Source organism: Rhinolophus sinicus, linkage group LG09 (assembly GCF_036562045.2).
Source record: "Rhinolophus sinicus isolate RSC01 linkage group LG09, ASM3656204v1, whole genome shotgun sequence".
Lineage (NCBI taxonomy): Eukaryota > Metazoa > Chordata > Mammalia > Chiroptera > Rhinolophidae > Rhinolophus > Rhinolophus sinicus.
In genome coordinates, this window is record NC_133758.1 from 35,650,932 (window position 1) to 35,667,844 (window position 16,913).

General features: G+C 33.6%; 1 long non-coding RNA gene across 1 annotated transcript in view; it reads right to left on the reverse strand.

The window, feature by feature from the left end:
* LOC109452335 (uncharacterized) overlaps window positions 1-16,626 on the reverse strand; it is a 37,888-nt gene extending 21,262 nt beyond the window's left edge. The window contains exon 1 of the long non-coding RNA XR_002138125.2: window positions 16,499-16,626. This is a non-coding gene — a long non-coding RNA (uncharacterized LOC109452335). The remainder of the gene's footprint in view (window positions 1-16,498) is intronic.
* Between the last annotated feature and the right edge of the window lie 287 nt (window positions 16,627-16,913).

Consider the following 16,913-nt stretch of genomic DNA (forward strand, 5'->3'; position numbering starts at 1 on the left):
CACTCATTTTCTCAATGTGTGCATTTTATTTGTTTCATAAAACCAATACCAATTAAATATTTAGTGTGTATAGAAAGTTTTCTAGGCACTGAGTATATAGTAGTAAACATGATAAATGTTTTTCCTGCCCTTGTGGAGAATATAGTTTAGCAAGGAAGACAAATGGTTAAATAGGTTACTGTAATGATAGACGGTAAATTTTAAGATAAAGATGCACGTGTGTTATGAAAACTCCATGCTGGAGGAACTGACGTAATTAGGGAGGATCTAAAGAAAGAAAGAAACAAACAAAAATTAAAAAAGAAAGAATGCTAGAAATAGAGGACTTAGAGTTATCTTAGGAAGGGAAGGGGAAAGGAATGATCTATAAAGTAGAAGCAGTTCTTTAAAGTCCCAGAAGCAAGAAGGAAGATGCTATATTCAAGAAACTAAAAATGTCAAGCATAGCTGGAATAGTGTGATGTTGAAAAAAGAAAATAAAAAAAAGATATCTTCAGGAAGAAGGCATTAGTAGTAGCAAGATCAGGAAATCTGGGACTCCCAACTGTGAAGAGGTAATGTGAACTTTGATTTGAGCATGGTAGAGAAACTTAAAGCTGAGATCCAGAAAAGACATCCCATCCCTAAAACAACAACAACACTAAAAATTCCTTTCATTGTCTCTGGAAATTTGTCTCTGTCCCAGACTCCAGGTGGGAAAAAGAAATTAAAACAAACAAACAAACAAAAACAACTAAGGTTATGGCAGACATAGGAATAGTTTCCAAATGTACACAGGACATGGAAACCAAAATCCTAAAATGGTCATTTATATTTTTAATCATGTCCTAGGCCAGGGGTGTCCAAACTTTTTTCAACGTTTTTTACCAAGGGCCATATGCGGTAAAATACACAAAGAGCCGGGCCACTCACTCGAGGTGAAGTACATATTGCCTCACCTGGCTTATTTAAGTAAACTAAATATATTTTTGGAATTTGCTGCGGGCCAATTAAAAATGGAATGCGGGCCGCAGTTGGCCCGCAGGCCGCAGTTTGTACACCCCTATCCTAGGCTATGAAACCCCTAGAATAGTCACAAGAATAAAAGAAAAAAAAAAGAAAATGAAAAAAAACAAACTCACTCTATAACTTAGAAAAAAATCTAACTAAAAATTAGCTCAAAAGAAAAATGTCCATCACTTTGTGAGGGGCGTAAATGTCTAACTATTACATTGTATTGTACACCTGAAACTAATAAAAAAAAAGAAAAGAAAAATGTTAAAATCACACAAGAAAAGTATAATAACAAGTAGGTTTCAATTCCCAGCAATTTCACGTAAGAGTGAAAAATATTAAAAAATAATTCTGAAAAATATTACAAAATACATATATTTAAAGTGACTGAAGAGATGAAAGAAGGATTTGAAACAATAAGAAATTTTTAAGGGAAAAATAAGCAAGCAAGTTTAGGAGACAATCAAAATGAACTTGTGGTGATGAAAATTGGCAATGTAATTTAATACTCAATGGGTGAAAGATGGAGCTGAGAGAATTACCCATAAATCAGCACAAAACAACAAAAATGAAAAATATGAAAGATCAATTAAGATATGAAAACTAAAATGAGAAATTACTACATAGATTAAATATGTGGTCCAGGTAGGAAGAAAAGAAAGAAATAGGAAGAAAACTATTTAATAAGACAATTACTGAGAATTTTCCAGAAGTATTGAAAGTCATAAATATTAGAAAATGATGAGTTCAACTTAATAAATAAATGTAAAGATCTAAAAGCTTTGTAGTGGCACTACAAAGTGGTATAGCAAAGAAGAAAATTTGAAAGTAACAAAAACAAAAACACAGATTATCTCCAAAGAAACAATAGAATTGAGAGGATTCTTCCCAAAAAACACAAGAGACCAGTGGAGTACTATCTTTAATGTGCTGCAATGTAGAATCCAACATTCTATAAATTTTCATAAAAACAGAGGACACGTTGTATTTTTAGGTGAAAAAGGAAAAGAAAGACTATGTGTTTTCCACTCATATGAATTTAGTTACATAACGACTAAATGTAAAATTCTGCAAAAAGGAAAGTAAACCCAAATTCACAGAGTACTATACAAGAAGTAAAAGTAAGGCAATTATGAAAATTGTGAATGAATGAAATTTATAAGAATTGGGGAGCATTAAAAACATGGATCTAAAATACCAGATAAGAATTTCATGGAACATGCAAGAGGGTGTAATCGGAGCTAAGATGTGCTAAATTCCATCCATATGTTCTTTGAAAAGGATAGAAATATTGGAAAACTTTAGATTGAATTCAGATATGTAGTTTATAAAATTATGCTCACTATGCTATAAAAATAGACTACATCACTTCCTAATTAGTAGAAAGGAAAAAAGGAAATAAATTTCAAAAATGATAAATTCAATCGGAGAAAGTAAAGGCTAAGAAGTAGCAAAGAAAACTCATCATAAACAGAAGATAGAAAATAAAATAGTAAAATTAATTGTAAATATATCAGTAATCATGACCAAGGTAAGTGAGCTAAGTACATCCCTTAAAAATCCATCCTTAGACTTTTCAGATTTAAACATAATGACACAGAAATATTGAAACCAAAAGGATGCAAAAACATATCAGACATATGCTGGCAAACAAAACAGAACAGAAAACTGAACAGGAGTAGTAATGAAAACAAAATACACCTTTATTAAAATCAAATATGTGGTGATGGAAGGAGAACTGACTCTGGGTGATGAATACACAACATGATGTATATATAGATGAGGTATTACAGAATTGTACACCGGAAACTTATGTAACTTTATTAACAATTGTCATCCCAATAAACTTTAATTAAAAAAAGAAAAAAAGAAAAGAATTATTTACGGTAACCAAAGAAACTAAGCATTAAAAATCTCTGAATCTGGAGGCCTGAAAAATATTACCCACTGAAACAAAGAGCAAAAAAAAAAAAAGGTGAAGGGACATATGCACATGGTGATCCCACTTCTGAATGAATACACATCTTCCAGAAAATATTATGTATGAGCAGAAGGAGACATGTTCAAGGTTATATATTAACAGTGTTTGCACAGAACTGGAAACAACCTAATTGTCTACAAGTGGAAAAACGGATAAAGAAGTGATGGCATATTTATAAAATGTAAAATTACATTTTTGGTAAAAAAATAAAATAAAACATTAGATCTATATGTGAATATGAGTAAATCTAAATAACAGTGTTGAAGAAAAGTATGTTCGTTATGATATCTCTGTAACTTGGAAATATATAACATACTGTATATTATACAAGGATACACATAGATGGAGATGGAAGGGAAAAATATACAACAGTTTCACAATGGTTGTTATGTCTGGAGAGAGAGGAGACTATATTGGAGAGGACTGACAAACCACTGCATTCTTGCTGAGCTTTTTTATTACATCTCACATTGAAACAGAGTATGGGGCTGTTTTATGAGCCTTCCTGCTCAGTACAGCAGATCCTCAAATAAAGTTGTTCCACTCGTCGTTTAGTTATAATGTTGATGAGATGCCTTAAGAACTTACTCTTGTTTGTATCAATTAGATTATGGCAAAATTGGTTTCATTATACGCTGTTTCGCTTAAAGTCACAGAACCTATCGACCGTATTAGGTGAGGATTGACTGCAAAACTTACCTTACCAGAAAATTCAAGTTAAAACAAGAACTAAATTTCTTTAATCTTACTTTTGCCCAGGATATATCCTAAAATAGCCAATGACTGAGACTCTGGCAGTAGCAGTCAGTGAAATGCCTCGGGATTTACATTATTATAATCAAGTTTCTCTGGATATCAAATTGATAACAAATTTACTCTTTTAAGGACAATCTCACTTACTTTGAAAGCACATTAACAATGAAATCCTTAGAAGTGAACTGCTTGCAAATCTAAGGTAAAAGGGTTAATTTAAAGCACATTTAAACAATAGTGAATGTGTTTTCATTTAGTGTTTGGCTTCATTACCTTGGCAAAGGATGAGAAAGGAAAAAATAAAAACAGAAAGAGAGAGAGAGAGAGAGAGAGAGAGAGAGAGAGAGAGAGAGAGAGAGAGAGAGAGAGAGAGAAAAGAGATTCAGTCACTAGTTGTTAGGCAACCAGTTTGTTCCCAAAGGGTTTTGCAGTTAAACCATTCTCCCCTCAGCACAGTCTACAGATTCTAATTAACATAAGTGTCCCTTAGCAAAAGAGGAATTTGGCCTGACCATCTCTTAGAGATGTAAAGTTATTTTCACCTCATCTTTAAAGCCTGGGGGCTAAAGGTTTGATAGAATTAACAAGATACTTTCAAAGCTTACTGTTTCGAAAATTTGTCCCAATTACAAAATAAAAGTAAAGATAATGTGGCATTACAGTGCTGCCAACCTTTGCTCTGCAAAAGCCTCCACTGGCAAGCTTGTGTCTCAATCAGACACAGAACCAAGGATTTCTCATTTAATTACTACTAATGTACAGTTTGGTGTAAAAATTTCACAATTAAATGGATTTTTTCTGCTCATTCTAGCTTTATACTTTTAATTGATTTTTTTTTGTGTTTTTTTTTTTTGTTTTTTTTTTTAAGTTTAAAGAGTGTTCTAGACCAACTACAGGTCCTTCATAATTTGGTAGAGCATGTTAGAAGGAAATCTAATAAAAGGGAGGCACTACCAGTGTTCTGCTGGAAGGGAGTTTGATTATGAAGGCATTTTATCAAAGTGTTGTCAGTAACCACAAGCTACTGCTAAATTGATAGAGAATATTGTCACATTATTATTATAGTAACTTGTCTTTTCACCAGTATATTATTTCAGTTTCCTTTATCATCTGACCACCAGATTAATCTGTTAAAAATTATCATTTTATTCCATTTGACTGCTACCCCTAAGAGGGGTGAGCGATGTTTAGTTTATTTATTATTGTATCCCCTGTATTGGATATCTGTGGGGATAAGCAGAAAAGAAGGAGAAGGAACGGTCAGAGAAGGCATTCTGAATGAAGATACTTGGTTCCGTGATGGGCATGTTGAATTAGAAAGGCTCACTGGAGCCTAAGAAAGGTGCTGACTAGTAAGTACTGTGGTTTGCAATGTGTTTTGTAACTAAGGAGAGAGCTACAACTGCCTGTAAAACTCAGGGCCATAAGAACAGAGGTGGGACTGGAAGTATGGGAATGAAATGGTCAATTGGGAAAACAATGGCATGAGAAGAGGACTGAGATCAGAAAGCAAATATGAGCACCTGACAGGTATTTACAGGAAGAGGAAACTGTGAAGGAGGTAAAAGAAAACAAAGTACTGTTTCATGGAAAACACAGAAGAACAAATGGTACATAATTGTCGTCTCGCAAAAGTAAAGGCAACTCTAAGTTATGGGACAAGGCTTAACTTGACGGTGGTAGTAATGGTAGATAAATTGAAAATATGAATCTAAGGGGTGAAATTAAGAATGTCTTAACAAACAGCACGGGAGTGGGGGGCTGCAGGGAATCAATGGACACAAAATATTAAAGCCATGAGGCAATATAAAGGGAATGGGGACAGCTTTGCTAGAAGCACAGTAATACAGCAGATTATGAAGTTCACTATTGATTATGACCTCATCTACATTTTAAAGATTTTGTTGTATCTAAAAGGCACTCCAGCATGATGGAAACATGTCTATCTTTAATTCTGAAGGGCAAGGGAGATAATGTATGTCTAACAGTAACTCACAGGAAATTAACTAATGAGCAAAGGAACAACTCAAGCAATTGTCAAAATGCATTTCTTTCAAACTATTCATAGGATCATTCTTTTACTTATATTTAATATATTAAATATATACAGTTACATACGGAGTTGTTAGTAAAATGTAAATATATTTAATTATCTCACTACAGCTATGTGAAGTGTTCATGTGAAATTACGATAATGAATATGATTTGAAAGAGTACAGATCTTTTGAAATATGCCCTTATTTTAAAAAAAATGAATTTAAAATTACTATAAGCTTCACCTTGGTCAAACAAATACTGAATTTCAATAACTACAATTACTAGCAGGAACCCAACTTTTGCTGATTTTTAGTTTACCTTACTCATATTCCTTTCTTTATTTCCTTAAACAAAAGCTTTTCCATAAGTATCACTTTAAAAGTCACATTTGTGCTACATAAAAGTTGTAAATAATGCAATGTAATAACTGTACTATGTTTCCTTTCTATTGCTAATTATTAAAGCATTTTAATATTCCCCTAATCAAAATAGCACATGAAGAGTCTTATACTGCGTTTTACTGCACTTGGATGTTTACGTATATTTGCCATCCCCTCAGTGAACCTGTCTCTTCATCCTCTGACCCCCACCACATAGCACTACACTATGTCATCCCAGGCATCTTTCTCTCCCACCTATAAAATACCCTCCTTACATTCCTGTTAACTAGTTGAATCTCTGACCACACACCTCTCATCCCTACTGCCTTTAGCTAAAATTTTCTCAAACTTTTTCTGAGTTCATCCGTCATGCCATTGGCTGTTTCCTGAAGTTCCTCACCTTTAACCTCCTTTCCAGTGCAGGCCTCACATTTCCTTAGTTTAGGTAAGGAGGAGTACATGGAACTTCTCAATTTCAAATTTACTACTTTCTAGCAGTAAAGCTACCACCTTTCTCATTTCCCTCAAATTGAATCAGTCAGTGGGTAACATCCTTTTCAAAAACTTTCCTCAGTTCCCCTTTGTCTTTCGAACATGTTAAATTTGAAGTGAAACATTCCACAGTGATTTCCCGAAGTTAGTTGGATGAATAGGTAAGATATTCAGGAGGGAGCTCTGACCTTATGTCTTAAGACTCTGAAAAACATGATGGTTCTTTTTCAATTCTTCTAATGGCAATTATCTTCCTGACACATCTGTTCCAGTCAAACTGTTCACTGTACCAGAAGCATGTGGTCCTTATTCTGTCTGCAATACTTTGTTCATGACAACCCTTATTTCTCTCCACTCTTGCCTCTATGTTTTTGCTTAAATAATACCCTCTGATTATCACATTGAATAGTGAGATTTTCCTTCTTTGAATTTCTCCTCCATTGATTGTATTTCTCTCCAAAACAGAAAGAGGAAGCGAGGGAAGGAGGAAGGGAAGCAAGGAGGAAGAAGGAAGAACACACACACATAATATGTAATGACTTGCACCATAGCTACATGTGGATCACTTCTCAGTTGTTCTACTGGATGAAAAACTGGAAAGCAGAGGCCAATTCCAATGCATTTTTGTACCCTGAAAGGACACAACATTCTGATTTGCCATACTAGACATTTTCCGGTAGTTCTTTTTATCACATTTCTAAACGTGGAGAAATTGACAGGCAAAAGTCTCTCGTATTTTTTCTTTTACTTTTCTTTCTGACTAGAAAACTCAGTCCCCTCAAGTGTCTTCCCTTGTGAATTCAAGTTGCTTTCTCCTCTCCAGACTCCCAACTACATCTCCTCAACTAAGGGAGACCACTGAGGTTAACCTGAGTTTACCTTCCTTGTGTTACAGCCTTGAATGTTTCCTTAGTCAATAGCCTGCAGCATCTGAACTCTTTTGTTTCCTATATCTTAGGGATTATTGTATTAAGTTACCTATTTCCAATATCTTGAGAACCATCATTTCTCATATTTTTCTTTCTTTCTTTTTCTTTCTTTTTTTTTTTTGTTTTCTTTTGTTTTAGTTGTTTTAGACATGAGTGTAAATTTGGTCCCTACTACTCTACCTTGGTCAGAAGTGGATGTTTCACTATCTGAAAAGCTTGCTAAAAATTCCATGTAATACACCAAATTAAACATTCCATGGAATAAAGCAGTTGCTCCTTTAAAAAATGTTACTTTAATGCCCAATATCACTGAATGCACAGGAGTTTGGAGAATAAATCCATATTTATGAGTTCATTAATCATCATAAGTGTCATGATGCTGTTTTTACATGTTTACAGAGTTCATTAATGTATTTACTTAATAGATATCCATGAATTACACAAATTACATTAAATTTTAATTAATAAATGAGATCCATTTTTCAGTATTGACACCATAGAAAGATACTCCTATATGTGTGATTATAATGAAAAAGTATGGAAATTCATACCAATGTCAATGAATATCAATATTTATACCAATACTTGAATAATTTCAAATTCAGTTTAATAATTATTTTGCAATTTGACCTCAACTTTTAAAGACAGTGAAGTGTGCTAGGATCAAGAGAATGTTTGAAAAGATAATAGGCAAATTAAGGACTTCTTATAATTATCAAATAACCAAGTCTTAAAAATCAGAATATGTTAGGAACCTTATAGTAATTTTATAAAATATGAAAAAGAAATATATAATTTGATGAATTTCAAGGACAAATGATGATATTCAGTATGCATTGGAATAAAATGGAAGACCTCCGATTTACATCTTTTGTAACACCAGAAGTCACCTTCCAGACATTAAAATTATTTTTGCAATATATTGATTACTTTAATTTCATTATATCAGGCAGTTATGTTTGAATTGACTACTGTTAACATAATTGAATCATACTGTTTGTATGACCTTGAATATCTTTGTTGATCTAAGTAACTGAGATTTCATTTCAGGATAGTTAGCTATGTCAGATGCAACTCAGGAGGATCATATCATGTCCTAACACTTGATTTCATTGTTGTCTACCAAATTATTAAGTTAATAAAAAAATGACAGAATTTATGAAATCATCAGGTATTGTCTTTTGTAATTATCCCTTTTGCTTTTGTAGCCTCCCACTTACTGATTTGAAAACTAAAACATCAACAATTAAATACTTGTTCAAAGTCATACACTTAATAATTATTTGAACAGTTATACAAACGAAATTCGTTTGTCTCAGATATCAGGTATCTTTTTGCTAAAGAATTTGGACCCCTGTTTCTTTTTATTATGCATCTTTATCAGCATAAGGGTTTGCACAAGAACTTTCTATTTATTTAGTAAGTTGTAAGTTAGGTATATCTATTGATATGTATTACGCAATTATAAACTATACAAAAATAAATTTTAAAAACATGGGACAACAATATGATTTTTTAAAGTTCTACTATAGTCTTTTCCTCTATATTAGTTTCCTTGTCCTTAGACTATATGTGCCCCATTTTGTTGACCACAGGTTAGGACAATGAAGGATCCAGAACTTGTTCAATGTACCCATCATTAGGATTGTATAGTTACATTCATGATCTCATATCTACCTCACAAGAAATCTGTGATCTGAAATGCATACCATCTTATACAAAACAATGTTTATCTTGGTTCATAACTGGAATAAAAAAAAAAGAACATTAGGTAAAAACTGAAACCTGTGTAAAATGTAGCCTTTAATTGACAATAATTGACTGGTTTATTAATTGTGACAAATGTACCATACTAATGTAAGATGTTAATAATAGAAGACATTGGAGGTGGGTTATATGGGAACCTTCTGTTCTATTTTCACACATTTTCTGTAAACACTATTCTAAAACAAAGTTTATTAAACCAAATTAATCAATGACAAGTGTATGGTTTCTTTAACTGATATATTTTATGTGAAACCCTAAAAGAGTGAATGGAAAGTGAAAAATACAGCATTTCCCATTTCCCAACCCCCCCTTTGGAAAAACAGGAGGGACTTTTCCTGACTGCAGAGTGTATCTAAAAGTACAAACTATAACATAATAATGAAGATATTTTACAGAAACCACAAAGAAAAATAATTAAAAATATGGATAATAAAAATTCTGATGAAGTATGCAAAGGATATAGGCTGTAAAAAATAATAAAATTTTGGCAGTTGTCTGCCTCCAGCAACTTCTTCTTGAATAAATATTCTAATTTAAATAAATAAATAGTCATAATCATAATAAAATTTCATGAGAAAAACTAGTTTCTGACTTAAAAATGGATCTTGACAGTAACCATCAAATATCTTTATTTTTTTTTTTTAAGATTTATTTTTATTTATTTTATTTTTTTATTGGGGAAGGAGAACAGGACTTTATTGTGGAACAGTGTGTACTTCCAGGACTTTTTTTCCAAGTCAAGTTTTTGTCCTTTCAATCTTAGTTGTGGAGGGCACAGCTCAGCTCCAGGTCCAGTTGCCATTGCTAGTTGCAGGGGGGCGCAGCCCACCATCCCTTGCAGGAGTCAAACTGGCAACCTTGTGGTTGAGAGGATGCGCTCCAACCAACTGAGCCACTCAGGAGCTCAGCAGCAGCTCAGCTCAAGGTGCCTGTTTTCAATCGTAGTTGCAGGGGGCAGAGCCCACCATCCCTTATGGGACTCGAGGAATTGAACTGGCAACCTTGTGTTTGAGAGCCCACTGGCCCATTCGGGAATTGAACCGACAGCCTTTGGCATTAGGAGCAGGGAGTTCTAACCACCTGAGCCACCGGGCTGGTATTCAAATATCTTTATTGAGTACCAGACATACAAAGGAAGGTTCACACCTAGAAATAGCTAATGAAAAATTTGAACTACATAATAAAGAAGTACAAATCCTACTAAAATCCAAGCAGGTAATCATCATTGAAAGTTATGTAATACAGTAAAATTCAAAATAAATAAAAGGAAATAGGATTATCTTTTACAACACAAAATATATTGAAACCCTAGAATTCTATAGCCAATCAAGTTGCCTTTCGTGTGAGAAGTCAATAAAATATTGACATATATATCTCTGTGAAAAAAATGATTAATGACATACAAAAATGTAATATGATTCAGAGCTCAAAATGGATGTCATGAAGTAGATATCAAAAGCACTTTAGAATCAACTTAAAATGATTAATTTACATAGATATAGGAGCTATATCTATAAAAATGTCAAAAATTATTGAAGGATAATATGTTCAATATTGTTAAAATTAGTGACAGAGATAAGATATTAAAATCTCAGATTATATTAATAGTGACAAAAGAACAAAGGACTATAAAATTACTTGCCTGACTTATGTAGGAGTTAACAATTTTTCCCTAATTTTATAATTACTTAAATGTACATTAAAGATTGGTTTTGAATAATTTAAAGGATCTTCTCATAGAATTTAGAACAAATTGAAAATATATGGAGAAGTTATAATTAGCAAAATATCCTAAATGGAAATAGGCAAAAACTAAATAAATGAAAAGAAACCTTTAAAAAGTTAGAAAACAAGCAACAAAAGCAAAAATTTATAAATTGGACTACATTGAACTAAAAGCCTTCCACAGCAAAAGAAGCAATCAGTAAAATGAAAAAGTAACCTATGGAATGAGATAAAATACTTGCAAATCATACATATCTGATAAGAGGTTAATATCCAAAATATTTAAGGAATTCATTCAACTCAATAGCAAATAAACAACCTGATTTAAAAATTTGGCAGAGTAACTAAACAGACATTTTTCCAAAGAAAACATACAAATGACCAACAGGTACATGAAAAGATACTGATGCTCAACATCACTAATCATCAGGGAAATACAAATCAAAACCACAATGAGACACCACCTCACACCTGTCAAAAGAACAATTATTGAGAGAGAGAGAGAGAGAGACAGAGAGAGAGACAGAGAGAGAGACAGACAGAGAGAGAGAGAGAGAGAGAGAGAGAGAGAGAGATAACAAGTGTTGGTGAGGATATGGGGAAAAGCAAACCCTTGTTCACTGTTGGAGGGAATGTCAATTGGTGCAGTCACTTTGGAAACAAGTATGGAGATTCCTCAAAAAATTACAAATAGAACTACAGTATGCTCCAGCAATTCCACTTCTGGATATATATACAAAGGAAATGAAATCAGGACACAGATGGGACATCTGCATTCCCATCTTCATTGCAGCATTACTCACAATAGCCAAGATATGGAAACAATATATGTGTCAATCAATGGATGAATGGATAAAGATGTGGTATAGATATGCAATGGATGTTATTCTGCCATGAGAAAGAAGGAAAACCTACCATTTGCAACAACATGGCTGGACCTTGAGGGCATTACACTAAATAAAATAAATGAGACAGAGAAAGACAGATACTTATCCATGACATCTAAAAAAGCTGAACTCAGAAACAGAGTTGAATGGTTGTTTCCAGGGTCTGTGGAGTGGGGGAAATGGAGCAATGTTGGTCAGGGGTACAAACTTCCAGTTATAAGATGAATAAATTCTGGGGATCTAATATACAGCATGATGACTATAGTTAATAATACTGTATTATATCATTGAAAGTTGCTAAGACAGTAGACCTTAAATATTCTTACCCCAAAAAAGAAATGGTAATTATGCCAGGAGATGGAGGTGTTAACTAACGCTATAGTAATAATCATTTTCAATATGTAAATGTATCAGATCAACACATTGTACACTTTAAACTTACACAGCGTTATACGTACTTGTATCTTAATAAAGCTGAGAAAAAAATAAGCTTCTTATGATAACCCTAAACATATAGTGCATGACATTATTATATTAACAAAAATAAAAAATGCTATGATGTCAATATATTAATTACACACAAAGAATGACACTAGACAATTACACACAAAGAATAACACTAGACTTTTACACACACAAAAAAAATTACACACAAAATTATTAAGAAAATATAGAATACATAAATAGAATAGAATAGGTTATTTTAAATATATGCATAAAAGTTAAACACCAAAATTGAGGAAAACATTTTGAGACTACAACGTAGTCTCAAAAATAATGTGACAGAAATACATATAGATATAGATGGAATTGTCTGCCATTTTAAAAAAGATTATAATGTAATTATTTTAATCAGTAGACATCTAAAAGTCAAAAATTTAATTGCCATAGAGATAAAATTACAAGCATTTTATTTATTAAATGGAGACTGATGGTTAGAAGAATTGGAGAATGGGGCATAAGAACAAATTGCGACCCTATTTGAGCCTCCGAGTCATGCCTAATCTGTAGGAATCAGGGAATAGATTCCCAAAGGCAGCTTGTTGGGTGGAGCTGGGGAAAGCAGGGAGACTGACATCTGCCAGGTAGCCAGAGGGGTTTGCCAGTCTATCTGTCTTTGGGCTGCCAAAGCACACTTAAAGAAGAGATTGTTTCTAAAAGAGGAAAAACTGGTTCCAAAACTATTTCTCACTACCAAACCCAAACACTCCTCACTAAATTTAATATTTAACATAAGAAATTCCACAATGTATCTAAATACTTAGACATCTGTCTGAAACTAAAGGAATTGATCAGTGATAACATTAGTGGTTAAAGACCCAAGTTTCTACCAGTACTAATGTATATAGAACTCTCTACATAGTAAGTGTAAGGAGAAAAGGGCGGGGAGGGGGGAAAAAGGGGAAGGAAGAGAGGGGATTCAGAAATACAAAACTCTCAGTGATGAAGAAAGGACAAACTGAGAATTGAGAACCAAAGATACCATCTTTGACAATTGCATTTAAAATCCTGAATTACAATTATTATAGCTAGGGTTCTTCCCAACTTTTAGGTTTATTTAGACTCTTCTCAATATTATATTAGAAGTGCCTTCTTCAAATGACCAGTATCTTATTAGCTAAAGTTCCAGGTATTCATTCCACTTTTTCTTGTAGCTGAAGCAACCAATATTGACAACTAGACTTTTTTTTTTCCTCATCAAGAGTTCTCCTACTTGATTTTCTAAATTACCCTCCTATATTGGTTTTTTCATGGTTATTGTCAACTCTTTGGTGACTGCCACTGGTCCCAAATAAGTTAGTAAGTAAACGGCTTAAAACAGTGCATGAATTATAATAAGCATTCAATAAATTTTAACTACTAGTAGTAGTACTAGTAGCAACATCCCCTCTCTTTTAATAAAGATTAGTGTTGTTTAGGCTCAGAGACCTCACTTCTTTGGACTTTCAAATCACAAATCCATGACTACCATCTTACTTACTCACTGGAAAGCCCATTCCATTGTTGTGTATCTCTACTCATTAATAATTAACTAACAGCAGCTCTTGCATTTATTGACTCAAATTTAATTCCCCTTGACTTTCTGCCCATTAGTTTTCATTATAACCTCTGGAATTGTATATTAGGTTAAATAATCCCTTTCTCATATGACAATTTTTTTCTTTATTTAAAGAGAGTCATCATACCTCTGAATCTTCTCCAGTCTGAACACTGACAGTACATATATATTTTCTCATTTCTTATGAGAGATACAAGTGACAAGACAAAAATTTGTCAGATTGTCAACTTTGGAAAAAGATGGGGCTCCTGCAGATATCAGAAGAGTGGATTTCCTCAATCAATGTCACATCTCATCTCTGCTCCTTTATTAGGGAAGTATCATGCATGTTCCTTATCTAGCTTTTTCGTTTGTAGCTCACTCCCACATTCATACTTTCGCCCTCAGCCAAATCCTCACTACTTGCTTGTATCATCTGGATTTTTTAAAAATGTTCAGACTCCTTAACATTCTTCTTTCTATTATTTTCTACTGAAAACTAATCATTTTCTTTTCCATTATAGCCTTTCCCTAGTTATTTTTTTTAGTCATATACATAGTTTTCTAAAATACCTTGTTTTGAATTTAATCTTACTAATTTCTTTTCTCTCTTCCTATTTCAATGCAAAACTCTTTTGATTGAATGGCGTCTTTTTTTTTTTTTTTTCAAATATGTTTTCCTTCTAGGTAAGTTATGATCCTTGGTATTTATGGGAATTCTGATATTTCACAAGTCAAACCTTGTTTTCTGAAACACGATGTGTGAATTCAACTACAGCATGATTGAGCAACAAACGCTTCTAAGGTGATGATATTTCACTTTACTGACCTCAAAGTTATAAATTACTTCCACGGAACAAGTAGTATTTGTAAACTCAGCTGTAATAGTCAGAAGAAAGTTAAGTATGGTACCTGTAATAGGCGTCAAGCAGGTGTGCTTCATTTCAAAACAACTAAATACAAGCAACCTTGAAGCTGCAACTAGGTTGATTTTAAACTTAGAATTGAATTATTTGTTTGGAATATGCTATGAATTTTCCCCACAGCAACCATTCTCATATGTGGCAGGCTATTTCTGCAATCAGCCCCTGATTTGCATTTAACCTATTTTATTATAAATGTAACACTGTACAATTCCAATAAGCAATAATAACTCTTTTTCAAAAAGTTGTTCAGTCACAAACTTAGTGAATACATTAAACCCAAAAGAAACAGTAATTATTTTATTTATCTTAAAGGCTGATACTGAAGGAAAAGATTGACAAGTGGTCCATTTTGCCTTTGATTCTGTATAATATAAAAAAATTAAAGCTATAGACCCTATACTTGATGTATGCTTATTGAATATGGAAATCATTGAGTCAAGCAGGGCAGCTTAGCAATGAGGAAATATGGGCCCACTTAAAACCAGGGTGTAGCACAGTCCATCCTCAACTATGTAGGAACCGAGGCTTGGTGGTCTGTTATGATATTTCAGAATAGAGGCAGTGAGATTTAAGAAATATATGTGGTAGCAAAAGAATTGGAATGAAAAGAAAGAAAATTTTCACTAAGCCTGCTGATTCATGAGCAATTATACAGGCTGCTCCCCGAAATATGGTTAAAGCTCCATGAAGAAGGCACACACAGCTTGTTGGGGGGTTTTCTGGGGCCCCAATTCACAGTGTCAGAACAATGAGTGAGAATATGAGTAATACAGGATGCATACGGAGGAGTCAAGTGTGAGAAACAAGGGCTGCATATTCCAAGCATAAAGCTGTCATGCTGCCTGCTAAGAAAATAGACTAAACTATTGCTGATGTTTCCAAGACGGTGCCTCCTGTCACTAATTAGATCTCAATCCCAGACTGTAACACATGTGAGGTTAGAATATATTTTTACAAAACATAGAGGCCGTGTGGTAGAGAGATGGACAGATATGGAGAAAGACAAAGAGACAAGGAAGGAAAGATGGCTCAAGGCCTAGAGCTAACTTTTAGAAGTTGTGTGACTGGTTATATTTCTCCTTCTCAGAGTCTGCTGCTTCCATAAAATATGACTAATTATATCTGTTTGCTATGAGGTTCAAAGGAGACAATAGAAGTGAAAATGTTTATTGTAATTTGTGAACTGCTGTCAAGGTCGTATATTGAAGGACAAAGTTCATATTTCTGATGACCTCATTTGATATTTTTTAAACTGAGTTTTTATGCACTTATAACACAAGTCAATTTATTCAAACAATAATCGTTTACATATACATTTTTAGGCACACATCTATTTCATACAGTAGGACTTATGACTGCAATTACATAAAAGAATGATACTCATGAGTTTTAAAAACATGCACATTAATCAGACGTAGTCCTAGTTTCAACTTCATTGTTTTACTTACTAAATATTAGCCATACACATTACACTGCTTTTTCCAGCTCCTCAATAACTAGGCTCTACTGAACATTCTATTTGCAGGCAAGTTTGGACTCAATTTCTGAACTCTTTCTGACTAAATCAAGGGGTCCCAAATACATGAGTACCTCATTTAGAAGGCTTCACATTCTCTCACTCTCTTTCTTCAACTGGCCAGGGGCAGCTTCTGTGTGGTTTTCAGGGGATGATAGTCCCAGTATCCTGCCTTTTTGGCTCTCCAGACCTGAGGAGCTCATCTCTGCCATTCGCTGTGAGTTTCTCTCAACCTCTGTTTCAAATTCAGTCTTGATTATTGGCATCCAGCCCGGCATAGGATACAAAACACTTAACTGCCAACTTGCTTTCCATTCTCTATATCATCGTCTGATAAGGACTCAAATCCTGCTTAGCTGCTAAACACCCTCTTCAGAGACAAAAATTTTACTTCAAAACCTAGATATTAGTCTTGTTACAAATTTCATGGACCTATTAACCTATAAGGCAATAACTGATAACACAACTTAGAGTTCTGCTGCTATGTAA